Source organism: Mustela nivalis (genome assembly GCF_964662115.1).
Source record: "Mustela nivalis genome assembly, chromosome: 5".
Lineage (NCBI taxonomy): Eukaryota > Metazoa > Chordata > Mammalia > Carnivora > Mustelidae > Mustela > Mustela nivalis.
The window spans coordinates 42,848,924-42,876,303 of record NC_139024.1 but is presented as its reverse complement, the minus strand read 5'-3'; the positions used below and the strand labels follow the sequence as shown (position 1 = coordinate 42,876,303).

The following is a 27,380-nucleotide window of genomic DNA, read 5'->3' as shown; positions in this document are numbered from 1 at the left end:
GTGGGAATGCAAGTTGGTGCAGCCACTTTGGAAAACAGTGTGGAGATTCCTTAAGAAATTAAAAATAGAGCTTCTCTATGACCCTGTAATTGCACTATGGGGTATTTACCCCAAAGATACAGATGTAGTGAAAAGAAGGGCCATCTGTACCCCAATGTTTATAGCAGCAATGGCCACGGTCGCCAAACTTTGGAAAGAACCAAGATGCCCTTCAGTGGACAAATGGATAAAGAAGATATGGTCCATATATACAATGGAACATTACACTGCCATCAGAAAGGATGAATACCCAACTTTTGTAGCAACATGGACGGGACTGGAAGAGATTATGCTGAGTGAAATAAGTCAAGCAGAGAGAGTCAATTATCATATAGTTTCACTTATTTGTGGAGCATAACAAATAACACGGAGGACGTAGGGAGATGGAGAGGAGTAGGGAGTTGAGGGAAATTGGAAGGGGAGATGAACCATGAAAGACTATGGACTCTGAAAAACAACCTGAGGGTTTTGAAGGGGCAGGGGCTGGGAGGGTAGGGGAGCCAGGTAGTGGGCATTATGGAGGGCACATATGGCATGGAGCACTGGGTGCGGTGCATAAACAATGAATTCTGTTACACTGAAAAAAAATTAATAGAAAAAAAATTCCTGGCTGGAGGTGTTTAAGAAATATTTATTAGTAATGGGCTATTTCTACTCTTCACTGAGTGACCTGCTTCTCGTGATCACTTCCAGTGAAGAAGCTTGTTGGTCATGAACCACTGCCGATACCACTAGAGCTTGAGGTTTAGTTCCATGACAGGGTTCTCCTTACCCACCTACTCTGTCTTTATTATCTACTCTGTTATTCCCTTATGGAAATAAGGCATGGAGAAATGCCAGTGGATGCCCAGAGAACAGAGCTTTTTCTTAGGGCAAGGCCAACTGTACTGTGAAGTTTGGATCTTGATGACATATAATCATCAATTAAGTTAGTCAGCCTAGATTCATAATTTTGTTCCTTATGACCTAAGGTTGATCAACACCATTAGCCAATAGAGACAATGATTTTTTTTTTCTCTTACATCTTTGTTTAAATTCTATTTAGTTAACATACAATACAATCCTGGTTTCAGGAGTAGAATTCAGTGACAGAACACTTACATACAACAGCCACTGCTCATCCTAACAAGCACCTTCCTTTTTTAAAAAAAATAGTTTTCTTTCAAATATTTTATTTATTTGAGAGAGAGAGAGAGAGAGAGCGCACACAAGCAGGGGGAGGGGCAGTGGGAGAGCCAGAGAAGACTCCCTGCTGAGTAGAGAGCCCTATGTGAGGCTTGATCCTAGGATCCTGGAATCATGACCTGAACTGAAGCAGATGCTTAATTGACTGAGCCACCCAGGTGCCCCATAAGTGCCCTTTTTAATACCCATCATCCAGCTTCCCCATCTCCCATGCACCTCCTTCCATCAACCCTCAGTCTGTTCTCTGTCCTCAAGGGTCTCTTAATGGTTTATTCCCCTCTCTCTTTTCTTTTTTTCCCCTTCTTATATGTTCACCTGTTTTGTTCCTTAGATTCCACATATGAATGAAATCATATGATATTTGTCTTTCTCTGACTTATTTCACTCAGCATAATGCTCTCTAGCTCCAACCACATTGTTGCAAATGGCAAGATTTCATTCCTTTTTATGGCTGAGTAATATTCCATTAAATATATAAATATATATATTTGTAAATATATTTATATAATTATATATATATAACATCTTCTTTATTCATTAACTAGTCAATGGTCACTTGGGCTCTTTTCATAGTTTGATAATGACAAATATTTTAAAGAGAAAATACCTTCACTCAAAAGCATCCCTGGAGACTGTTGTCAATTGATAACTTGTTCACCATAGTTTGTCACTATCACGCCCATCTCTACAGATTCCCCTCCTGGAAGCCCTCCTTGGAGGAAGTATCCTCAGCCATATGACTTACTTTAGTAAATGGAATATGAATAGAAATGATTGATCCTATAACCATGAACATAGAATGCAATTTGGAGTTCATTCTCTAAAAGCCAACAGTAAAGAATCACCTGGTGACTCAGTTAGTTAAATATCTGACTCTTGTTTAAAATTTTTTTAATTTTTAGTATTTTTTTTCCTGACTCTTGATTTCTGTGGGTCATAATCTCTGGGTTGTGAGATGAAGCCCGGCATCTGCCTAAGATTCTCTCTTCCTCCCTCTTCCCTCCCTCCCCCACCACCCACACTGTCTCTCTCACAAAAAAAAAAAAAAAAAAAAAAAATAGTGAAAGAGATAAGAAATATGTCATAGGGTTGTTGGGATTGTTTGGTGGAGCTCCATATGGAGAGAACCTAGGACAGTGTAAACTCAGTAAGCATGAGCTCCTTCCCATCACAACTCCTTCCTTTTCCATTTTATTTCCACTTCCACAGTGGAGATAGGAAACTACAGGCAATTGTCTACTAGAGTCTTGATTTTTCTCTATAGTAAAGACATGAAAAAGTCATACATAGTCCCTACCTTAAGAATAGTGTAGTCTAATTCCTGTGAGGAAAATGCAACATGTGTATGATTGCTTCCTCATATATTTAAGTAAGTTCCCAGCATCCTAGCAGAATGCTAACAAATAAGATTAAGACGTATTTTGGGGATGAACACAAGTTATTGTTCATCATTTTTCCCGCTCTCCATCCACTTCCACTACCAACCACCCCTTCTCCTATACACACACAACCACCACCTGCACCTCCATGAAGTTTTCCCTAATACTCAAGGCTGGATTAGAATGGTCTCCTTTGTGTTTCCACAGAACACTCTATTTCCCCTTCTCCCAACTGTTACTTAGGACTGGCTTTGTTATTTTGTGAATCAGTAGAATTTTATGTTATTTTGTGAATTATTTAATTATTATTTAATGTTATTTTGTGAATCTTCCCACTAGATTCTATGGTGCATCAAAGAAGAAACTGTGTCTTCTTTATTGTATTCATAGAAGTTGGGCTCACACCTGATAAAGGGTAGATGTTTACCAACATTTTTGAAAGAATGAATGAATTTGATCAATTCATTCCTTCATAATGACTTTCAGGTTCTCACCACAGTTGATAAATTTGTTACGCCATGTGCCCAAGGCTCTACCCTATCTTTATAGATTATATTTTTAATTGACAATGATTCTCCATTATGAAATCAGCATGTAATTTACATGTACCTACAATCTTAAAGTACCCAAAGAGCCCCATGGAAATTTAAATGGGCAATCCACAAATTGAATGATCAGCTTCTATTAAGCAGAAGTTGAGTTTCATTAAAACTGGTAAAGTATATCCTAGAAATTAATTAATAGCTTGAGGATAACCATGAACTTTATGAAGCTAAAATCTGCCAAAGCCAGGGTATGCTGAGGTATATTCAGGAGAGTTTCCATATGTATAATGTTATGTTTCCATAATTGCTAACCTGTAATGATCAAAGAATAAGTAAACTAATTTCCTTAAAAAAAAAAAAGACCAAAATGAACTTAAATTTTATTCATCTTTTGGAAGGATTCCAGAGTTGACAAAATAGGATTATAATCCTATGAGGTCCCTTTCTAAAATGAGGAAGGATTCTTGTTCTGTTTGTTTTTACGTAACAGCTCTATCATTAAATACAGTTGAAACTGATGCCTTAGAAGTACTACATTTCTTTGATAGGAAAACACCCTTCCATCCCATTCTCCTGTTTGGCTTTAGTACACTAAAGCCTTTTCTCTTAGGATTAACAAAAAAGCAAATCACAGTTCACAACCAAGAGTTTACCAACCTTCCTTTCTCTTTTCAGTGGCGTTCCCCTTCATACCACCACCCAGCCCCTGCTGATCCTGAGAGGCCCTTCAGAAGTCAGGAAGAAGGGCGTGCACGCTTATGTTCTGAATTTTAGAAGGATTTCATTTGTTTTAGAGAAGCCAAGCTACCAAAAAATTAAATCAAATAAAGCCTTCTCAATTCAGCCATTAAACCACACACCTAAAAAGGAAAGTGTGAGGCAGGCATTCGGGGAAATATGTGGGTTGTCTATAGAGGTTCAAAAGTCCTTTCAGTTTGTATCAGGCTGTCTACAGATCATATAGTCTGCATAAGATTTGTTATTCTATTTTATAACTCCTCATTTCTCCTCTCTCCCATCTGCCAGGGTTGTAGTTCAAATAATCTGATTTTTTTTTTTTTCTCCCAAAATGTCAGGGAATCAATCCATAAAAAGCTTCAAGATTTCAGAGCCACCCAAGTTCCTTCTGGGAAACAACCCACTGATGCTCCGGAAGCTTCCTTCAGCAGTGTCAGGATTCCAAAAAGTCCCTCTCGAGTCAGCTGCTCTCACCTTGCAGCAGGTGGATACCCCTGGAACACTGGGAAGAGCACAGAGAAATTGCCAACCTGAAATACCACCTCCATCACTTCCCCTTCTCTCCTCTTGTTTTCTCTACCTCTCTGCCGCCTTCCCTTTTTCCCCACCCCAACGTTCCCCTACTTCTTCCCCACCCTCTTCTTCTCATCCAACCCCTTAAAGCACCCTGTGAATGTTGACTGTAATTTTCCCCTCAAGGAAAGATGAGTAATTCACTTCCATGGAATTTGCCTGGAGGAGCCACAAAGCTGCGAAGTTCAAACCTGCCAACGACTGTATTTCCTCTCTCCCCAACCAAGGCTGGCCACAGAAGAGGAGTATAAATAAGATCTGCCTTTCCTTGGACCACCTGGACCCTTCTCCTCCTGGACCGTCCCCAACAAAGGGCTCTGGACGCGGGATCCGCGTCCACACCACCAAACCCATAGGCCAGGCTTATAGCATGGACAGCGCTGCCCTCTAGTGTTTGCAACCGGGAGCCCTGACAGCACCATCCGCTCCAGAATTTTTCTTTTACAGCCTAAGCAAGACCTGAAGCACCTCGGAGCTCCGACCCTCGAGTTGTCCTCCGCAGCCACCGCCCGCATTGCACCCCGGCTCACCTTTTCGTCCCTCCCACCCCCTTCGCCGTTCAGTGGCGTCCTGGGTGCCTGCAACCTGCCGGGTGATTCAGTAGACTGCCCCCTGCTCCTGTTCTTGTTCTTGTTCTTGTTCTTGTTCCTGCTCCTGCTCCTGCTCCGGCTCCTGCTCCTCCTCCTCCTCCCCCTCCCCGCTCTCGCTCTCGCCTCCTCTTCCAGTCGGGGCGCCCAGACTTCTCCAAGCGCAGCGCCACCCGGCTGCCCAGGGCGCCCCGCTCCTGGCTCCTTCTCGCGGCAGCCTGGGGGCACCGGCGCGGGCAAAGGACGCTTAGGGGCCCTCGCCCCCTGAGCTCAGCGTGCCCCAGAGCCGGATGTTGAGAGAAGCTGTGCTTTGATAAAGCTCGGGAGAGCACCGAGCGTTTTCGGAGTGAGACTTCGGCAACCAGCGGGACGCCCCAGGTCACCCAGTGCGACGCGGCTGCACGCACGGTCCACAAGGTGAGGGGCGCACGCTGCCGGGGAGGACCTCGGCTTCCCTGCTCACCCCCTCCTCGGGTGAGGGGCTCAAGCGCTGCTTTAGGAATTTTTGCCCCCTCTGAGGCGCAAAGGCAGCGTGGGTGGAGGGCACGGGGGGAGCTTGACTGGGGGGGGGGTCGCCTGGGCACTTGCCTGCCCTTGGACCCTCTTAGTGAGGAACGCATTTCTCGGTCAGACAGCCCTCAAATGTGTGAAGCTGAGCGTCGACATTGTGTATAACTGTGGTTTGAGAATTTTATCCTGCTTCCTGGCAAAAGGATTTGAGGCGGCTTAAAGATGAAATGAATGTAGGAGGGGTGCCAGGAGAAAAAAACTTGAGTGGAAATCACGCGGAGATGGGTGTGCGGCGAGGACCGCTAGAGGACGAGGTGATTTCAAAGCCAAGGCTGATGGAAAAACCTTTGATTAGAAAGGACGGTGTGGTTTCTCCAGCCCTCAGAAAATAATGATGTGCTTAGTCCTGATAAAGAAAATACCCAGGTGGGCAGGTGATGGGGTTGACTCATTTTCTTAAATTACAGAATAAACCTGGAAAGTGAGAGTTGAGACAGGAAGTTTGGTCTTTAGCTATTTTCACCCCGTACTGCAAGGTGAGAGTCTGGCCTCCTGCTTAATGAAGACGAAAGGGCATCCAGGCTAAATGGAAGGGGTCCCTGCTCCTATCACAGGATGAACATGGTTTCGCATAGTTAAAATATATATACTTTAGTATTTTTTTATTTTGGGGGGCTGTGTCCAATTTTGGATTCAACTCAACCCTGCTCGTCCTTGAGTTCGGAGGATGAGGCGGAGGGTGTCAGCATCCCAGGATGCTTCTTCCTAACCTTCCTCACTGTCCTTCCCTGCCTCCTGCACCAGATCTCTCCGAGCCCAGGAGGGAATAATAGATGGTCAAATAAGTTGGGGCGGGGTGTTTTCCCCAAATATGTGGTGTTCACCTACCATTCTTCTTTTACCCCAAACTCCAACAGTTTATGCTCCTATTCTGAACTTGACATTACTCTGTGTCACATTTTTCTGTGGTTACACATTTCGATATAATGTGCCTGACCTTAACCACCCAGCGTGATCCATAAATCTGAGGTTTTCCTGACTTAACAGTTTGGAGAGCAGGAAGCAGGGGCCTGGGTCTTGTTGCCTGAGCAGCCTCTTCCATGGGGAGCGTATTGGAAATACCTCTAAATACATGTTTGAAATACAGAGAGGAAATCATGAGCCAGCCTTTCTGCACTTGCTGGTGCACTTGTATTCTTGCTGAATTAAATGAGATGACCCGTCTTCAACAAATAAGTGAGCAGAGGCTTTTGAGGCCCACTGAACAAGTGCAAAAAAATATGCCTGCCTGCCTTTCTCTTCCCTTCAGAACTTTAGCTCCTAGACCACAGAACCGTGAAAATGAAGCAAGCCTCCTGAGTGGGACTCGGTTCAATTTCTGCACCATGTTTAAAGCAAAGTGTGTTGCTTATTTCTGAAATTATATAGCACCTCCACAATGAACCATTTTGCTGCCTAGAGGTGGGAGAAGTACTTCTGCCCAGATATTTCATCACTAGAGAACTATACAGAGAAACTCATTCAAATCCTGACTCATCATTGTTGATAAAACTTAACTATTATGTCATCATCACCTGATATGGGCTTTTGAAACCCAGGGACTGCTACAGATCTCTGTATAAATTGAGACTTGTAGTGACAGAGCCGGAAAGGAGCTCGATAAATCACGTAGCCAAAACTCTGGTTCTCGGGGTCTTGACAAATGCATGCCTAAATATTCCTTTAGATGGTAATTGTTCCTTTCATAAAGATTTCCAGGGATGAAAACTTCACAGACTATTTTTATATTAAAAAGTGTTCAAATTGACCATTTATATCTACCAGCTGGCAAACTTAAAATTCCACAGGAATCAACATCACCCACCAACAGTAAACTCAAGTTTGCATTTCCTCTTCTGCCCATGGGGACTTTATTTGGGGCCATATTCCTAGGCCAGGTGCTTCTGAGTATCCTCACAGACACACAGTTCTCTTGGGCACATGTTCACATATAAACCACAACTTCCCTTGATACTCACCCCGATAGCCCCTTTGTTAGCCGTTTCGGTACCTATTAAAACATTTGCTCTCCATTTCTTCTTAGCGATGCCTGGTCAGCATCAATTATGTAAATAAATTACTTTTCTTTTGAGGTAAATAACCAAGTCAGGATGTCTCAGAGAGAGTATTTAGGAAGAAAGAAAATCTAGGACACACAGCTAGCTCAGGTGACACTGCAATATATTCCCATTCCCTGCTGTTTGATGAGATTATTATTGGAGAGCAAAGTGAGATCATCACCAGCAGCATCTTGCCTGAACTGGCTAAAGCTCCTTCCCATCAGCATATTACACCACCACAACCACCACCACCAAGAATCCAAGGCTTCAGATCAAAAATATATCCCTCTACAGAAAACAGTAGACCCTGACCATTGAGTTATCTTCTTATGGCTCAAACGTCTGATTCCCTAGACCTTGCCTTTATGCACATGCCATTTTTTTTTTCCACGTGTCTGTGGTCCTTCTTAGAATTTTATTTCTACACTACCTTTTACAAGTTAAAGATCTCAAGCTAATATTTTAATAGGGGGAGATCTTTCCTCCACTTCTATAGGCTTATTTACATGAGACAATAAGCTTGAAGATGCTCAAGACATGAATTTTAACCAAATGGGGATTTATTGTTCATACCATATGCTCTCAAGGCCATCTCAGGGCATCTTATGCTGTACTGTCCTTTTTTCTCCACGTCCCACATTTTTCTACATATGAAATTATATGAATATTAATTTCAGGAAAACACTAACGATAAGTATGCTCTATGAGCCAGGAGGGAGCAGATGGGTAGACAAGGAAGGAGAAAAGGGGAGCAGATGGGTGAATAGGAGAGAGAAAGGGGGAAATGGGACAGCTCTTCAGAGTGGCTAACTACTCCCTTGTTTCCTCCTCCCTGAGTCGTTGTGGGGTCCCTACAGCTTGGGGCCCAGGTGAGTGAATTTACCAAAGTCGATCCTCCTGGGAGTGCAGGGACTTTCATCAATAGCCCATCTACTTGTCAAAATTTAGTATCCTTTCCCACATTTTGTGGATTAAGAAACTAAGGACCGGAATTTATAAAGATCATTTAGTCAATTTGGCATACTCCTAGATCACAACAAATTGATAAAATCCTTGAGAATTCTATTTCTAATACAGTTTGACTCTAATCTTGTTTTTCATTCTTAGTATTCTTTCTCTCTCTCTCTCTCCCCCCTCTCTCCTTTTTGTTTTGCCCACTATGGATTACCTGATTCACTATGGATTACCTGATTCAGTATCGTCCTTATTCTAAGAGATTTCAATTCTTTTATGTCATGGTTTATTCTCCTAAGACATGACAAATGAAAAATAACCTAGCCAGCAGAAAACCTGTGATAGGTTCATTGTTAGAGCTCTCTCCTGTTGGTCAGTTCTCAATACATGCAGTTGTAGGATTAGGAAGACCAAATCCTTTAGAAAAAGCTATAAAACCTAATTCTTCTACATCTGGATCATTTTAAAGTACAAGTTGTAAGAGGAGTGAGCATCTCAAGATTCTAGTTATCAGGACAGACCAGATGGAAGGTCTTTATGAAATCTGGCATGAGAAAGAAAGCATTTTTATAGCAAGAAGGTAATATTTTGAAAAACAGGAACCAATAGAAGCAGCAGCTTGCAGTTCTAAAACTCTCAGATCCTTCTAATGACCCCATCTACCTACAGTGCTCAAATAAAGTAAAACCAGACCCCATGAAATGTCTTTCCTGAGCTGCAGCTGTTCTTTATCCCTTTATCAGGTATGTGGTGATATTTCCAAGGGATCTGACTTAAACATTAAAGTATGAGTTTTGTTGGGACAGCTTGCCCAAGAAAGTCACATTTGTGTCAAGACTTGTATTCTTGGGAATTGGCGACAAGTCAGAGTGTCTTTGGGGAATAAACTCCACCAAATGGATAATGACATTTATAGACCATACCGCTCAAAAAGTGACTTCAGCAACACTATCCTAATAATGACCAGAGTTACCATAGGTTCATTCATCTGCACTAGTGGGAAGGAAAAGGAGGAAGGAGCTAACAAATGCTGAGTGTCTGCTATGCTTCAGGAACTGTGCCAAGAACTACACGTACATTCTTATATTTCATCCTCACAAAAGCGCTGTAGGGTAAGTGTTATCAACCCCACAATTATCACCCCGCATTCATTCATTAAAAACCTGTATTTATCACTCAACCACCTGCCCTGCTGACCCTTTCAGGGAGAGGCAAAAAATTCAGATTAAGTGAAGTCAACATAATACACGAGGAGAATACTTAGAGAGGTTTGAGAAATGTGCTTGTCATTGAGGGGATTTTATGAATTTGGACTTTACCTTATAGGCCTGAGGGAATAATTACAGGATTTGTAAATATGTTTATTAAGACTAATGTTCATACAGGGAGACATACAAATCATAGTTGTTATTTTTCTCTAAGTGAACATACCCATGTCACTAACCACCACCAAGATAAGAAGTGGAACATCGCCACAGCACAAGTCCCTCCTGTGTTTCCACCCAGTCGTGACTTCACCCTCCCTAAATGTACCTCCCTGCATTCCAACATCACAGATTATTTTGAGCTTTATATCTATATAAATTGTGTAGAATGTTACCTTTCATGATTTGGTTCGTGTTATATTCGTGAGACTTGTTCATGTGGATGGTTATGCTAGTAATCTGTTCATTCATTGCTGTTGTTATACAGGACTGTGTTTATGAATGTGCCACAGGGAAATGGGTTGTTGCCAGGTTTTTGCTATGATAATGCTTTATTATGGTATTTTAAGCTGCTGACCAAAATAATCAGGTTGGTATTATCAAGACCTCCCTCTCACTCCACACTATGGAGTGGGAGAGAGTAAGTGTGGAAGAAGCAGTTATTGTGAGAGCCCAAGCCAAGGTAGTAGCAGTGGACATGGAGAGAGTGAAACAAGCACAGGATGAGTTAAGGCTACAGTGGGAAAAGGAAATGATAAGATGCAGATATTAGACAGAAACAGATCTGTGTTTGAAAGAAGCACTTTGTTTCTCCCCTGGCTTCCACCATTGTCCCTTTCTCCTGCGAAAGCGCCCCTCACACCCCAAACTGTAATGGTTAGTCACCTAAAAAGAAACATGAACTGCTTCGTGTTTCCTGAACTGTTGACCTATGAATCATTTGCTTTTCCCTTCAATTTGTCTCACAATTACCTAAAAAGAAGGAGATGGTAATGAATCAGCTAAAGCTTTGGCTTACCTTATAGGGTACAAGACAGAATTCTGGGTAAGAGAATGGAAGTAAACAAAATAGAATGCAGACAGCCTAGTCTTGTTCTGGTTGGTCCAAGAGGACGGATCTAGTTAACAACACGTGCAGAGAAGGAGATTGCGGCACTTGGTGGAAGAGCTGTCTAACACTCTCTGAAACACAGACTGTGGGGGTGGGGTGCACTCTGCAGCACTGGGAAGTACAGCATGCCTGGGAACATGTCCTAGGTTGGGTTCTCCATGCTCTAAGAGAAACATAGTCCAAGATGAGGTTTATCGTGCTTGATGTTGATTAGGAAATGTCCTTGAGAACCACACTGAATGGGTGGAAGGAAACAGGGTGGACTGAGGGAGAAACTGAGCTGCAGAGTTGATCCAACAATAGCCTCAGCCAACCCTGTAGGGAGTCTGAACTACAGTGATCCATCAAAGTTGTCCCAAGCTAGACCAAAAAGGTCAGACTTTCCAACCCCTTCCTCCCTCAGGCGCTGATTGTGAGCTGCCCCAGGAAGAGCAGTGTCTTGGGAGAGACAGCTCTCTACAGCCAAGGACATCCTAGAAGGGGCAGACAGCTAAAGGCTGTCCTGACCCAATCTCAGCAGCTGGCTACAAGCTCCTTCTTGAAAGAGGGATCTGGGCAGTATGCCTCTGTGTCCATCTCAGGACATTTGCTTATTTGGACTTCAGCTACAGGGGATTAAGTTAGACAACCTTCCAGGTGCAGCCCAACTCTGAGACCTGCATGTACTTATTTCATATATCCAGGTTTCCAAGTCACTGTGGAGTTTACAGACTGTTGTGAATAATTTGCCATTTCACCTTTAGTCTTTCCTCCCTCCCATTTCAGCAAGTAAATATATCACTTGAACCACTGCAAGTGGGTGGAAGGCAAGAATCCCTATAAACCTATGAGGTCCCTTGATGCAGAATTTCTCATGAGAAGGTAGAGAGGGTATCCTGCCAACTGTCTTCAGAAGGAGCTTTTTAAATAATCATAAAGGGTCTGTGTGTGTGTGCATGTGTGTGTTTAACGCTTGAAACAGACTTTGACTTTGCCATAACTGCTCCTTTTATGATTGACCTGCACGACATCTGACATATAACAGAAAAACTGCTCATGGAAAAACCTCTCCTTCGTATCTCTGTGTGTTCAATTAAGTAACATAGTACCCCACAAAGGGATTTTGTGCAGTACACTTTTGATAGGAAGATGGCTGAAATTTGGCAGCTTGAAGAACCTTTCAGAGCAGATTCTACTGGGGAGACTCCTGCTCTCACATCCGACACAGCAGCTCCTGAGCTGGGGATGCTGCCTCTGACCTAATGATTCACTCCATCTTTGCCTTCAGTGCTGGGGCTGCTGCTCCCGGCTTTACCACAATTGTATTTAGTGAACGGCTACCGAGAGCCACTCCACAAAATTTCTATGGCCCAGAGAGGGCTAAATTACGCTATTTTCTGCAACCATCCCAGTTCCATTCCTGGGTGTTATTTTGTTTTTTTCTCCCACAGTTTGGTCCCCTTTCAGAAATAGCTTTTATATCTGCAAAAGCATCATTATAAAAGAAACATAACCTTTTAAGAAAACGTCACTAGTTTTTTTGGCCTTCATTGTATTAACATTCTGTAAGTGTTCTTATTTAATTCCCCACTTTACTTCTGTTGATTGTAATATTATGCTCTCCCTTCACTTTGTCCTAATCACCTAAAGTAACTTCTTTGCTCTGTGATTCAGTTGTCCCATCTTTATTTTTTTTAAAGACTTGTTTTCCTTTTTTTTCTTTTTAAGATTTTATTTATTTATTTGACAGACAGATCACAAGTAGGCAGAGAGGCAGGCAGAGAGAGAGGAGGAAGCAGGCTCCCCGCTGAGCAGAAAGCCTGATGCGGGCTCAATCCCAGGACTCTGGGGTCATGACCTGAGCTGAAGGCGGAAGCTTTAACCCACTGAGCCACCCAGGCACCCCAATTTGTCCCATCTTTAGAATGTGCATGACAATTCCTGCCTTAGAGACCTATAGTGAGGAGGAAAGAAAAGTGCAACATAAGTCATGAAGAAATGATAGGTATTATTACAATTATCATTATTATTCCTGTGTGTGGTGTTGTACAAATAATCCTGACCTGAACTGAGGTGAAGAATATGGTCCTGGCCTTGGAGGAAATAGAGATGGGTCCAGACCAAGTTCCATTGCCCTGAACCCTGTAGGCAAGAATTTTTTCTCTTTTATTTACTAAACATTGCCTCAGGTCAGATATATCCTCAAGCCCCAGAGAATGTTTTTGCTGGGGCACCTGTGTGGCTCAGGTGGTTAAGTGTCTGCCTTTGGCTCGGGTCATGATCTCAGCGATCTTGAGACCAAGCCCCATACCGGGCTCCTTGCTCAGCGGAGAGGCTGCTTCTCCCTCTCCAGCTCCCTAGTGCTTGTGTTCCCTCTTTTGCTACCTCTCTGGCATAAATGAATAAACATTTTTAATATTTTTAAAATTAAAAAAAAAAGAATGCCTTTGCCTGCTACTTTCTCCAACCACTGAATCTCCACACCCTGAATCCACTCACAAATCCCTTCTTTATATGCAGGACAAGAGACTGGTCCTAGGATGTGACTCTAGAGTTCCATTTGCAATGGTTCTGCATCTAGAAAGTCATGATTTGTGCTTTCTATAGTGGTGTCTCTCAAATCTTAGTGTGGAGAAGAATTGCCTGGAAAGCATGTTAAACCTCATGTTCATGGTCCCCACCTGCAAAGCTACTAATCAACAGGGCGGGGTGAAGCCAAGAATTTAAATTTTTCACAAAATCCCAGGGGATGGTGATGGTGGTCATCTGCAAACCACACTTAAAACTTAATTATAGTCATCTGCAAACCACACTTTGCATAGCAGAAGATCTATGGGAGTCAGCAGGACACACAAAATTAATGTTTTTGTTACAGCCAGAGAAACAGAAAAATATGCAAAGGAACTTATCTCAAGGAAATCCAGACCTGATTAGAGACATGTTGACATGTTGACATGTTGCCAGTATTTTATTACCAGAGTCCTCTTTATGGGAGAGACAAACTGCCTTTAAAAATAGGAGCAAGAGGGTGCCTGGGTGGCTCAGTGGGTTAAAGCCTCTGCCTTTGGCTCAGGTCATGATCTCAGGGTCCCTGGATCGAGTCCTGTATCAGGCTCTCTGCTCAGCAGGGAGCCTGCTTCCTCCTCTCTCTCTCTGCCTACCTCTCTCCCTACTTGTGATCTGTCAAATAAATAAATAAATAAATATCTTTTAAAAAAAAATAGGAGCAAGTATATCACATCGACCACATGATGACCATCTCAAAGGGAACCAAAGTTTACAAAATTCAATGTATGATCATAATTTTTTAAAAACTGGTAAACTAGTAAACTAGGAATAGAAATAGGATTCTTAGTTAACTAGAAATAGGAAGGAACAGCTTTTTACATTAAAAACATCCTTCTCGGGGCACCTGGATGGCTCAGTGGGTTAAGCCTCTGCCTTCAGCTCAGGTCATGATCTAAGGTCCTGGGATTGAGCCCTGCATTGGGCTCTCTGCTCGGCAGGGAGCCTGCTTCCCCCTCTCTCTCTCTCTGCCTGCCTTTCTGCCTCCTTGTGATCTCTCTCTCTGTCTAATAAATAAAATCTTTAAAAAAAAAAAAGAACATCTTTCTCAAACAATAGCCAACATCATGCTTATTAATAAAACCCTATACAGAGAGGGGGTTTGGGAGAAGGGGGTGGGATTATGGACATTGGGGAGGGTATGTGCTTTGGTGAGTGCTGTGAAGTGTGTAAACCTGGTGATTCACAGACCTGTACCCCTGGGGATAAAAATATATGTTTATAAAAAATAAAAAATTTAAAAAAATTTTTTTAAATTAATAAAAAAAAACCCTATACAGATATGACACCATTATTTAGCACTCCTCTGAGCATTCTAATCAATGCAATAGAAAGAAAGAAAAGAAAAGAAGTGACATAAATTTATAAATACTGATCATACAGTAGCTATCTTATTACTTACAGATGATATGATTATCAACTAGGAAAACATAAGTGAATAAATGAAAATGCCATTAAAGAGTATGTGGAAATTCAATAAGATGTCTAGCTATAAAATACTCAAAAGCCAATAGGTTGCCTGATTAGCAACCATATAATTGTAAGGATTTGTACTAAGCCTGCAAATCACTGGACAGAAAACAGACCTAAGATATGTAAAAAGATTCTGTCCGGTGTCAGAGTCCAAGAAAAATAAGAATTGAAAGCCCACTTCATCTGAACAAGATGGAGAAAGAGGCCCCTGCAGGAAAGGGCTCCACATTCCAACCCATCCCTATGAATTCTGTAATATTTATTCCTCCACGATTCCTGACGACACAGTGGAGTGTTGTAATTCACTCTCTCCTATATTACTGTAAGTGAACAAGAATAGTATACTTTAAACTTAAGTAGCTTACATCTTCAAACTTAATTATAGTACACATTTTAATGTTGAACTCTGTCCTGCTCAAGGAAATCTTTGTCACCTGCATGAGAAGTTGGCGTTTAGTAAACCGTGAATCTCTCCAGAAGTATTGTCCAGCACAATTTAAGTAAACATTCAGGGAAAGAAGAAGGGTTTCCTTTTTCATTATGTTTTCATTTGATCATTCTGTCCCTCTCAACCTAACTCAGTTCCTTACACAAATGCTTTTTAAAAATCGAGTATTAAATGTGATATTTAATTCGTAATTAGCAATTTTGCAAATAAATGAACAAGATACTCTCACATTTTTTAGCATATTTTATTTCAAAGATTGTAAACTAGTAAAACAATGTCATCTCCTGACCCTTCTGTGACATGATAGAGCCTGTTTCTAAGGCCATCTGAGGCCTTAATTTATGCCCAAGGCATTGGAAGACCAAAATGTACTTACCCTAGGGTTTGGTCGCACATATATAAATGGAGCACCTTACAAGAAGGGTTGAAAAATGACTCTAGAGGAAACGAAAGTCTCAAAGCTCACCAGACCTGATTAGGTTTTCAGCTGGGTAGCAGAGGCCGTGCTCCTACAATGCAGATGGGAGCGATTTTCTCCAGCACCTCCGCGGCAATGTATGCCTTCGTACCAAAGAGATATGTCAGGTCCCACTGACTTCTGGATAATCTCTCACATCCCTTCAAGTGTACTAGGCACTTCTTTCACAGACACACATAACACTGATGTGCATTTAGTTAATAGCTGATGGTTCTGTAATATTGTTATTACACAACATACATTACTGTTATAATATAAAACATGTGTATTTGCAGCATATGGTCTGTCTGTTTCACAAAAAAGGAGCATGAATCTAAGGGTGAGAAAGCACAGAGCAGAGACGGAGACTCTGAAGGGCCAGGTGAACAGCCCCGCATCCTGGCTGTGTGAGCTGTAGGTTTGTCGTCACCACAATAAGACAGTAACACCTGCAGTACCTCCCTACACCCCTTTTAGGAAGGTTCCTCAAATCAAGTGTGCTGTTGGAATCTGTCCTTCACATCATCCCTGTGTTAAGTCAAACCACATCTTGTCTTACTCAGAGGAGGCAATTCAGCACAGGGCTCACGTTCTGCTGTCCAGTGAGCCAGGAGCTCTGCCACTTGCTATTTGCTTTTGGGAAAATTACTTCACCTCTCTAAACCCTGATTTCCTCATTTGCTAGACATGGCTGGCATGACAGTACTACATCATAGAGCTATTATGAGAATTTAAAATGTGTGTTAGTTACCTGTTGCTGCACAGATTACCCCAAAACCTAATGGCTTAAAACAATAGACTGATTTTCCCACACTTTATGTGGACTGGGAATCTGGGTATGGCTTAGCTGGCTCCACTGGCTCAGGTTTCTCACAAAACTGCAATCGAAGTGTCAAGCAGGAGTGCAAACATCTTGAGACTCAACTGGGGGGAAATATGCTTCCAAACTCATTCATGTAGCTGTTGACAAGCCTCAAATCTTAGCTGGCTGCTACCTGGAGACTTCAGTTCATTGCTACATGGACCTCTCTACAGGGCTATTCACAGAGCTTGCTTCTCCCAGATGTTACAACTTGCTTTCTCCAGAGCAAGGGCTGAGAGTGAGAGATTCCAAAACAGAAGGCACAGTGTTTTTGTAACAGCCTCAGAGGTGACATCCCATCACTTCTGCAGTATTTCATTCATTAGAGGGAAGTCACTAGTGCCAAACCATACTCACAGGGAAGGAGTTACACAAGGCCAAGACATACCAGGAGGAACAGATCATTGAGAGCCACCTTAAAGCTGTCTGGATAAGAAAGATGTGGTCCATATATACTATGGAGTATTATGCCTCCATCAGAACGGATGAATATCCAACTTTTGTATCAACATGGACGGGACTGGAAGAGATTATGCTGAGTGAAATAAGTCAAGCAGAGAGAGTCAACTATCATATGGTTTCACTTATTTGTGGAGCATAACAAATAGCATGGAGGACAAGGGGAGATGGAGAGGAGAAGGGAGTTGAGGGAAATTGGAAGGGGAGGTGAACCATGAGAGACTATGGACTCTGAAAAACAATCTGAGGGTTTTGAAGGGGCAGGGGGTGGGAGGTTGGGGGAACAAGGTGGTGGGTATTGGAGAGGGCACGGATTGCATAGAGCACTGGGTGTGGTGCAAAAACAATGAATACTGCTACGCTGAAAATAAATAAAAATGTTTTAAAAAATAAAAATTTTTTAAAAAGCTGTCTACCACAAATTGATAGTATACTAAAAGCTGTTTGATAAGGACTCAATTCACTATCAGTGGCTATACTACCTCAGTACTGTTCTTAGACTGAAATTAGATAATCTATGTGAAAGAAATTTGTAAAATGAAAAATCAAAACAAAAATCAAGATTTCGTTAGGTGTTTTTTTTTTTTTTAGTTTTTGTTTAAATTCTAGCTAGTTAACATAGAGTGTACTATTAGTTTCAGTTATACAATATAGCGATTTAACACCCATACTACACCTGGTGCTCATCACAAGTGTGCTCCTTAATCCCCATCATCTATTTCACCCATCCCCTCACCCACCTCCCCTCTGGTAACCATCAGTTTGTTCTCTATAGCTAAGACTCTGTTTCTTGGTTTCTCTCTCTCTCTCTCTCTCTCTCTCTCTCTTCCTCTCTCTTTTCCCTTTGCTTCTTTGTTTTGTTTCTTAAATTCCACATATAAATAAAATTATGTGGTATTTGTCTTTCTTTAACTGACTTATTTCACTTAGCATAATGCACTCTAACTCCATCTATGTTATTGCAAATGGCAAGATTTCATTCTTTTTTATGGCTGAGTTGTGTGTGTGCGTGTGTGTGTGTGTGTGTGCATGTGCACATGCGCCAGCCACATCTTTTTTCTTCATTCATTAGTTGATGGACATTTAGGCTGTTTTCATAATTTGGCTATTGTAGGTAATGCTGCTATAAACATTGGGGTACATGTACCCCTTAGAATCTGTATTTTTGTGTTCTTTGGGTAAATACCTAATAGTGCAATTGCTGGGTCAAGGGTAGTTCTATATTTAACTTTTTGAGGAACCTCCATACTGTTTTCCACAGTGGCTACACAAGTTTGCATTCTCACCGACAGTGCAAGAGGGGGTCCTTTTTCTTCACATCTTTGCCAACACCTGTTGTTTCTTGTGTTCTTGATTTGAGCCATTCTGACAGGTGTGAGGTGATATCTCTGTAGTTTTGATTTGTATTTCCCTGATGACGAGTGATGTTGAGCATCTTTTCATGTGTCTGTTGGCCATCTGGGTGTCTTCTTTGGAGACATGATTGTTCATGTTTTCTGCCTATTTTAAATTGCATTACTTTGGGGTTTTCAATTGTATAAGTTCTTTATATATTTTGGATACTAACCCTTTATCAGATGCCATTTGCAGATATCTTCTCCCATTTTGTATGGAACTGCTTTTTAGTTTTGTTGGTTGTCTCCTTTGCACACAGAAACTTTTTATTTAGATGTAACAGAAAGAGAAATTAAGGAATCAATCTCATCTACAATCCCAATTATTATTAAAAACAATGAGAAACCTAGGAATAGGGATGTCTGGGTGGCGCAGTTGGGTAAGTGTCTACCTTTGGCTCAGGTCATGATCCCAGGATCCTGGGATGGAGTCCCACAATCGGCTCCTTGCTCAGTAGGGAGGCTGCTTTTCCCTCTGCCTGCCACTCTCCCTGCTTGTGCTCTCTCTCTCTCTCTCTCAAATAAATAAATAAATAAATAAATAAATAAATAAAATCTTGGGAGGGGTAAAAAAAGACACCTAGGAATAAACCTAACCAAAGAAGTGAAAGACCCGTACTTTGAAAAATGTAAAACATTGATGAAAGAAATTGAAGGGGCACCTGGGTGAAAGTCTCTGCCTTCTGCTCAGGATTCTGGGATCGAGCCCCCCATCGGGCTCTCTGCTTGGTGGGGAGTCTGCTTCCTCCTCTCTCTCTCTGCTTGCCTTTCTGCCTGCTTGTGATCTCTGTCAAATAAATAAATAAAATCTTAAAAGAAAAAAAAATTTTTTAAAAGAAAGAAATTGAAGATGACACAAAGAAATGGAAAAACGTTCCATGCTCATGGGTTGGAAGAACAAATATTGTTAAAATGTCCATACTACCCAAAGCAATCTACACATTTAATGCAATCTCTATCAAAATACAGATGGTGTTTTTCACAGAACTAGAACAAATAATCCTAAAATGTATATGGAATCACAAAAGACCCCAAATAGCCAAAGCAACCTTGAAAAAGAAAAGCAAAGCTGGAGACATCACAATTTCAGGCCTGTGATCATCAAGACAGTATGGTATTGGCTTGAATTTTCTGCTATTCTATCATGTGCTGTAGAATTGGGCACACATGTGTAAATATTCTTCTAGTATATAATCAAGCTTTATAGTGATTGAAGAAAGAACTCACAAAACAGCCTTTTGAAGTAGTCAAATACAACCAACTCTTGATTACCTAAAAGAGTGTTTTATGTTTGATTCTTGTGCTATCTACATTTCGTCTCTCACTGTACAGTGACACAAATTGAACAGGTACAAAATACATAAAGGTTCATTCAGCTCACTTTAAGAGGTTATTTTTCCTTTGATTAAAAATATCTCATATTTTCATTGTAGAAAATATGGAGAGAGAGAAAAGTATACGGAAGAGAATTTAAACTACTTCTGTTCCCACCAGCAAGAGATTGCCACTATCAATTTCTGCCTCACTGCTTTTCCTTTATATGGATAGAAATTTTTTAAATAAAATTAGAAACATACTTTGCATTTTTTGATTTCCACAGTTTTCCAATTAACATTATATCTTTAATATTTTCACATATAATTAAATATTCTTTTAAAAAACATCACTTCTAGTAAGTATATAAGATTCTACTCTATGGATATTCCATAGATTTTGCCAATCATTACTACTGGACTTTTGGGTTATCACCAGGGGTTTTTTTAATACTGTAAATTATAATGTAAACAAAAGTTTTTACATAAATCTTGTTCTTTATGATTCTGGTTATTTTAGTAAAATTTCTATAGCAAAAGAGTTCTTGAAGTCATTAGGAGGAAATAAGGTTTGATAATTTATAGGATAGGATCTATGTATACCCCATGGCCTTTTCTTAACCCTCCCTGCCCTCTCCCCTTTGGTAGAAATTTAGAGGCTTTATTTCTGGAAATGGTCAAAGCAACAGTCTAATTGGGGTCTGTCATATTTTTGTCCAGGTTTGATAATTTATAGGATAGGATAGGATCTATGTATACCCCATGGCCTTTTCTTAACCCTCCCTGCCCTCTCCCCTTTGGTAGAAATTTAGAGGCTTTATTTCTGGAAATGGTCAAAGCAACAGTCTAATTGGGGTCTGTCATATTTTTGTCCACCCAGCATCCATCCCTGTCCTCTGGTAATAGTGGCCTGATTTTCCCTGAGGCATCACACCTCTTCATTCTCAGTTCATATGGTTTAGGTCAAACTGAATGTATGCTTTGCTCCAAAAGTTACATGTGACCTAGACCGATCACAATATCTTACCCAGGCCACTGTGTTTTGTTCAGGGATGGCCCATGATCCAGAACAGGCCAGTCAGTCAGTGAAACTCAGGTTGGACGTTTATCAGTACCATCAAGGCAATCTGTCTGTACTGGCTTTGGAAATTTGAGGATTTATGCCTGGAACTGCTGAGACCTAATTTAATGAGAGAAACTCCCAAGGATTAAAACCTTACACAGAGTAAAGAAGAAATGGAATGAGATTCTCGTTTTCTGCTGTTTGCATTTCTGCATCCACCTGTGCCTGACCCCCTGCGGACACTGGAGTTTCATGAGCAAATACATTCCTGTTTTTGCACAAACCAATTTAAATGTATTTCTGCTGTGTGACTTTGAAAGGATCTTCACTAATCCAGAGATCTTACACTCTCTATTGATGAAGATTCGTTTTGGTTAAAATAGTGTATCTACTTATAACTTTTTGAATTGTGGTTAAGGCAAATTCTGGAACTGAACCCTAGTTCCATTGCTCGCTGTGTAGCTAAGAAAAAGTTACAAGACCTTTCCCCACCTCAGTTTCCCTACCTTATCCCCCAATGAGAAGAATGATAATACTTACCTAGGAGGGACCTTGAAAGGTTAAATAAGTTGATATGTAAAAGTGCTTAGAACAGTGCCTGACACCTCATAAGTACTATGTGTGTGCCTGTTGCTGCTGCTGTTTTTGTGTTTTTTGTGTTTGGGGCTTTTTTTGTTTTTTGTTTTTTGTTTTTTGTTTTTTTGTAGGTAGAAGGTGAAACACAGAAGAATAAATTTCACTCATGCAGAGATTTATCCGAAAGCTTATATTCAAACTTAAATCCTCTCTCGTCTCTGCTTGGTGTGCCTTCTCAAAAGATGGTGTGGTTAACATCATCATCTTTGTGACAGAGATTTAAGCATTAAAATTTGAGAGGGTTTCTGTCCACATATTTGAATATTTCTGTGAAAAGCATTTGAGAGAGGTCTGAAGCCCACAAAATAGGTGTAGCTTACAGCAGTGACCAGACCCTATGGGTAGAACTGTAGGTTATTACAACTTGTAACTGAATGGCTTTTATTATAATAAATTCAATTAAATTTATTGTTAAAGTTATTTATTTAATTTTAAAGTTATAATGCATTTTAATGTCATTTCTATTTAACAAGTGACTGAAAAAGAAATAGTTGGTACCTCTTTCAGTTGTTTGTTTGTTTTTTTTTAATAAAATATACCTTCCCACTAAACCAATTGCTCTTGTAAAATGCTTGAGTCATTTGGCTCTCAGTTAGTAGGTTCCCAATACCTTCTGAGTGCTGGGTGGACATGTTTGCTGGAGGAGGCAGCTGGTCTTTCCTAAATGTAAATCAGATTTCATCATGTCTGGCTTGGAGAGAACATGGCATATGGCAAATGAATACACAGCTGCCTGGTGAATTTTTCCACCAAGAATTGGTCTAATACTTAAATGCAGAGTGAATAAAACATTTTCTAAGTAAGAATATTGTGTTCAGGGGTGCCTGGGTGGCTCAGTCAATTAAGCATCTGATTCTTGGTTTTGGCTCAGGTCATGATCTCAGGGTTCCACACTCAGTGTGGGATCTCTTGTGAGTCTCTCCCTCTCCCTCCTCTCTTGCTCCTCCCCAACTCGAGTGGGTGTTGGGTACTCTCTTTAGTTGTCTACATTGATCAAGCTCACCTGAAAATCACTTCTCAGTCCTTAATTTTATACTTCCCCAACAGAGCGTTTGGAGTATTTGTGTTTTTCTTTTCATGAAGTCCTCTTAAGTTTTTTTGCTTAGACTCCAAAGTAGGAAATTAAATTTAAATAATACTGCTTTCAAACTAGGCTTCTGAAAGCTTCCATACATCATCATTAAATCCAAATTGGTATTTTTTCCCTTAAAAGATGCAACTTTTAAAACCAGGGCCATTTCCTATGTGAATATAACTATATTGATTTATGAACTCCAGGAAGAATTACCACTAGGGAAAAAGACAGACTAGGGGAGCACTGGCTGTTAAGCAGAGAAAACATTTTAAACTGATAGTTAATGTTCCTCTTACCGCATGTTGAAGATTGATGAAGAATATATTCAAAACTCAAATCACTAAAAGAAGAAAATAATAGATATGTCTATTTAAATATACCCTGGGAAATTGAAAAATGTTTTTCTAATTATAATATAAATGGGATAATGCAAATAGTGTCAACTGAGTTTGAAGTGGCACACAGTATTTTTGGCTCCCAGATTGAGTACTGTCATAAGTAACAGAAAATAAAATAGAAACTATATATAGCCAGGCATTGGCAAATATTCTCTCATACAATTTTAAAGAAATTAAGAATAACTGCCCCCTTTATTGATTTGAATTTTCCTTAGTTGATGCTCTCTTGATTACAAGTAACAGGTTCCCCCTTCAAATTAGCTTAATCATTATGGGAATTTATTAGAAGACACAAGCATATTTGGTGGTAATCCAAGAGCCAGAACTAGCTGCTAGGAAGTTATCAGGAACCTGGGACTCAGGATGAATGTGTTTCCCTCCAACCCCCTTCCCCTTCTCCCTGTCCTAAACTGGATTTGTCTTTCAGTGCATCTGCAAGCATGTAGCCAAATGAAGGTGTTCCACAGCAACTTAGTTTAGATGTCCAGGTTGAAATAACCCAGAAAGAAGACCACTAAACGTCTCTTACTTGAAGTTCCAAATTTTTAGAAGAGACTGACTGGCCCAGCTGTAACTAGGTATCTACCCCTGGCCCAATCAATGATAGCCGAGGGTAAGTTTATGGAATGGAAACATGATTGCTGAGCATCTAAACCTAGCCGGAGGGAACAGTGTGCAGAAAAAATGAGGATATGGGTTATAGATACACTCCCCCAAAAGTTGCAAAAGTTGTCTCTCTATTCTTCCTTTGGCTGACACATACACACACACACATGCACACACACACATGCAGACACACACACACAAATACACCTATATTTATTCCTCTTCATTTAGAAGTATCCCTGCCATACGTGATTTAACTATCTTACATTGAACTATGCTCTTATCCACCTGTTCCGATAGGGAGATAATCCAGTTAGACATGTCTAACAACTGAGACCAAAAATGTCATCAATAGGCCCCTGTCTTCATAGTGAATGATTTCCAGATTTGTCCATTTTACTTCTAGGTCAGACTCAATTTTGTTCAGACAATGTTCTTTTCCATTCTGCAATGCAATGCTTAACTGGCAAAATTAGGAAGCTCTCAGAACCACAAATGCTCCCACATAGAAAAAGAGGCAAGAAGCAAGAACAGTCACTGCGACACCACATATTGGTTGTCAGACCACAGAATATATTGCATCCCACAGGACAAGGATTACAAGGTAAAGGGTAGGATAAACACATTTTGTGGGCATCCACTGGTGTTGGGCTGGGTTCTTTGCTTAATCAGCTGCTTTACTACCTCATAATGCAAATGAAGGAATTCTTTGGGTATGCCACTCTGAGTGACTCAGCCAATCAGTTCCACATTCTTTCTATAGCTTTGTTAATTATAGCCTTCTCTATTGATACAATTTCTCTTTTAGTGACGATTCTTTAGATTGCAAGTACAAATATACACAGATACAAAGCCACACACTTCAAGTTAGCTTAGGGAAAATTTTAAGTTAGAAGTTTACTGGTAGGGGGCACCTGGGTGGCTCAGTGGGTTAAGCCTCTGCCTTCTGCTCAGGTCATGATCTCAGGGTCCTGGGATCGAGTCCCGCATCGGGCTCTCTGCTCACCAGGGAGCCTGCTTCCTCCTCTCTCTCTGCCTGCCTCTCTGCCTACTTGTGATCTCTCTCTGTCAAATAAATAAATAAAATCTTAAAAAAAAAAAGAAGAAGAAGAAGAGATGTATCAGTTAGATTTTACTGAGTACAAATGACCCCCAAACTAAATGACAAAAAACAACATCCTTTATTTAACTCACCTTTGAAAATTGGCTGGATAGTTTTTGTGGCCTCAGCCAGTCTCTGCTGAGATGACTCATGCATGGGCACACAACTGGCAGGTTAGTCACAATTCTATCTAGTATGTTTCACCTTTCTGGGGGTCGGCAGGCTATCAGCCATTGCAAAGGAATCAGGTGGACCATGTAGTTCTCAATATCCAGGAAACTAGATGAGATGTCTTCACATGGTGGTCACAGGATTCCTAAAAGAGCAATGGAGGAAAGGGCAAAGCTCTTGAGACCCAGACTGAAAATTCACACAATTCTATTTCTGCCATGTTCTGTTGGTCAAAGTAATTCATAAAGTCATCCTAGACTCAAGGAATGGGGAAACAGATTCACCTCTCGATGGGTGCTGCAAAATATTATGGACATTTTTTCAGTCTTCAGTGAGTGATATTTCAAGCAAGTCAAAGATAATATGTATAGCCAAACATCACTGGAACAGGGAACTGTAAATCCCCCAGAGCCTAGGATATTTCAGTTTTTCTTCAGGCTATCTGCCTCTTATCATATAGTTTCTTGCTCTGCTTCTATACATAAGACAACTAACCTTATTCTGTGACTTTCTTCTTTTCAATGTATATATGTAAGACCTGAGAGGATAGTCCTATTATTCACCAGTGAGCATGCATTCAATTCAAGTGACCTACACAGACAACAAAACAGTGTCTTTTGGTAACCGATGGGCACATATTTACCCAGTTCACCCACTATGTCTGGGTAGAAAGCCACAGAGGAGACACAAGATTGGTGGGAGCCCACCCTGTGGAAGGAGGTATGGGATCCTTCTCAGAGGATGAGAGCCAGGAGGCACATTCTATCCCAGTGTGTAATGACAAAGCCTGTGTGCCATGAAAAGGACAACCCTTCAAATGATATAAGTACTCCATTACCAAGTCAGTAGCAAGCAATTGCAACAACAACTGAAAACAAGCCTGTCTTTTTCTTTTATCCCTTCTGAATCTGAAGTACTCTCTCTTCTTTTAAAAGGTTGATAAACAGTATTTAATGGGAGTTAAATTTCATCTGCCGCATGCTTTTTCTCATTTATTTTTTCCCATTATCTTATCAGGGGCACATGCCCTATTGAAAGAAGTATTCCAGAGCACCACCACAGGACACGTCTAAGACATGAGCATAGCATAAACCAGAGCAAATAGAATATCTGCTTCCTAATAGCAAGCTTGATTTTCAAGAGCTTCCCTGAGCCACATCTTACAACTTCATCACACTTACCTACAATTTCTAGAGGTCCAACAAAGAATCAACTTCCCTCGCAGTCTTTTTGGGGCAAACTATATCTCTTGCTGGTACCACTGCTATTTTCTACAGAGTGATTGAGAGGGAACATGGGTTCCATGCATGTTGTCTTCCCATCTGCACTTACCAATCATGTGACCTCTAATAGGACCTCCTCTCTGTCAACTTGTCACATGCAAAATTTAGGTTTAAATATCTGTTCTCTCTTGTACTTCATATGTTGGTTATTAAGATCAGATGAGATCATGTCTACATGTGGTAGCACCTTGAAAACAATACAGTGTTCTACATATCAGAAGAAATGGAACTTCTCTAATAGGTATTTGGTAGTAAGACCAATTTTCACAGTCATTTTATGCCCATTCTCATCACACAGAAGTTAAAATCCCACCTCAGAAAACTAGAGAATACTCATGAAAGAAATTGAAAAAGACACAAAGAAATGGAAAAATGTCCCATGCTCATGGATTGGAAGAACAAATATTGTGAAAATGTCTATGCTACCTAGAGCAATCTACACATTTAATGCAATCCCTATCAAAATACCATCAATTTTTTTCAAAAAAAAGGAAAAGTAATCCTAAAATTTATATTGAACGAGGAAAGACTCCAAATAGCCAGAGGAATGTTGAAAAAGAAAACCAAAGTTGGCAGCATCACAATTCCAGACTTCAAGGTCTATTACAAAGCTGTAATCATCAAGACAATACGGTACTGGCACAAAAACGTACATATAGATCAATGGAACAGAGTAGAGAGCCCAAAAATGGACCCTAAACTCTATGGATAACTAATCTTTGACAAAGCAGGAAAAAAATACGCAGTGGAAAAAAGTTTCTTTAACAAATGGTGTTGGGAAAGTTGGACAGCCACATGCAGAAAAATAAAACTGGACCATTTCCTCACACCATACACAAAAATAGACTTAAAATGGATGAAAGACCTCAATGTGAGACAGGAATCCATCAAAATCCTTGAGGAGAACACAGGCAGCAACCTCTTCGACATCAGTCATGACAACTTCTTCTTAGAAACATTGCAAAGGCAAGGGAAGCAAGGGCAAAAATGAACTATTGGGACTTCATCAAGATCAAAAGCTTTTGCACAGCAATGGAAACAGTCAACAAAACCAAAAGACAACCATCAGATAAAGGACTAGTATCCAAAATCTATAAAGAACTTCTCAAACTCAATACCCATAGAACAAATAATCCTATCAAGAAATGGGTAGAAGATATGAACAAACACT

General features: G+C 40.7%; 1 protein-coding gene across 1 annotated transcript in view; it reads left to right on the top strand.

The window, feature by feature from the left end:
* The first annotated feature begins 4,929 nt into the window (after window positions 1-4,929).
* The window catches only part of HTR1E (5-hydroxytryptamine receptor 1E), a 91,511-nt gene continuing 69,060 nt past the window's right edge, over window positions 4,930-27,380 (top strand). Inside the window, exon 1 of the mRNA XM_082729840.1 lies at window positions 4,930-5,463. The gene's annotated coding sequence lies outside the window, so the exon portion shown is untranslated. The remainder of the gene's footprint in view (window positions 5,464-27,380) is intronic.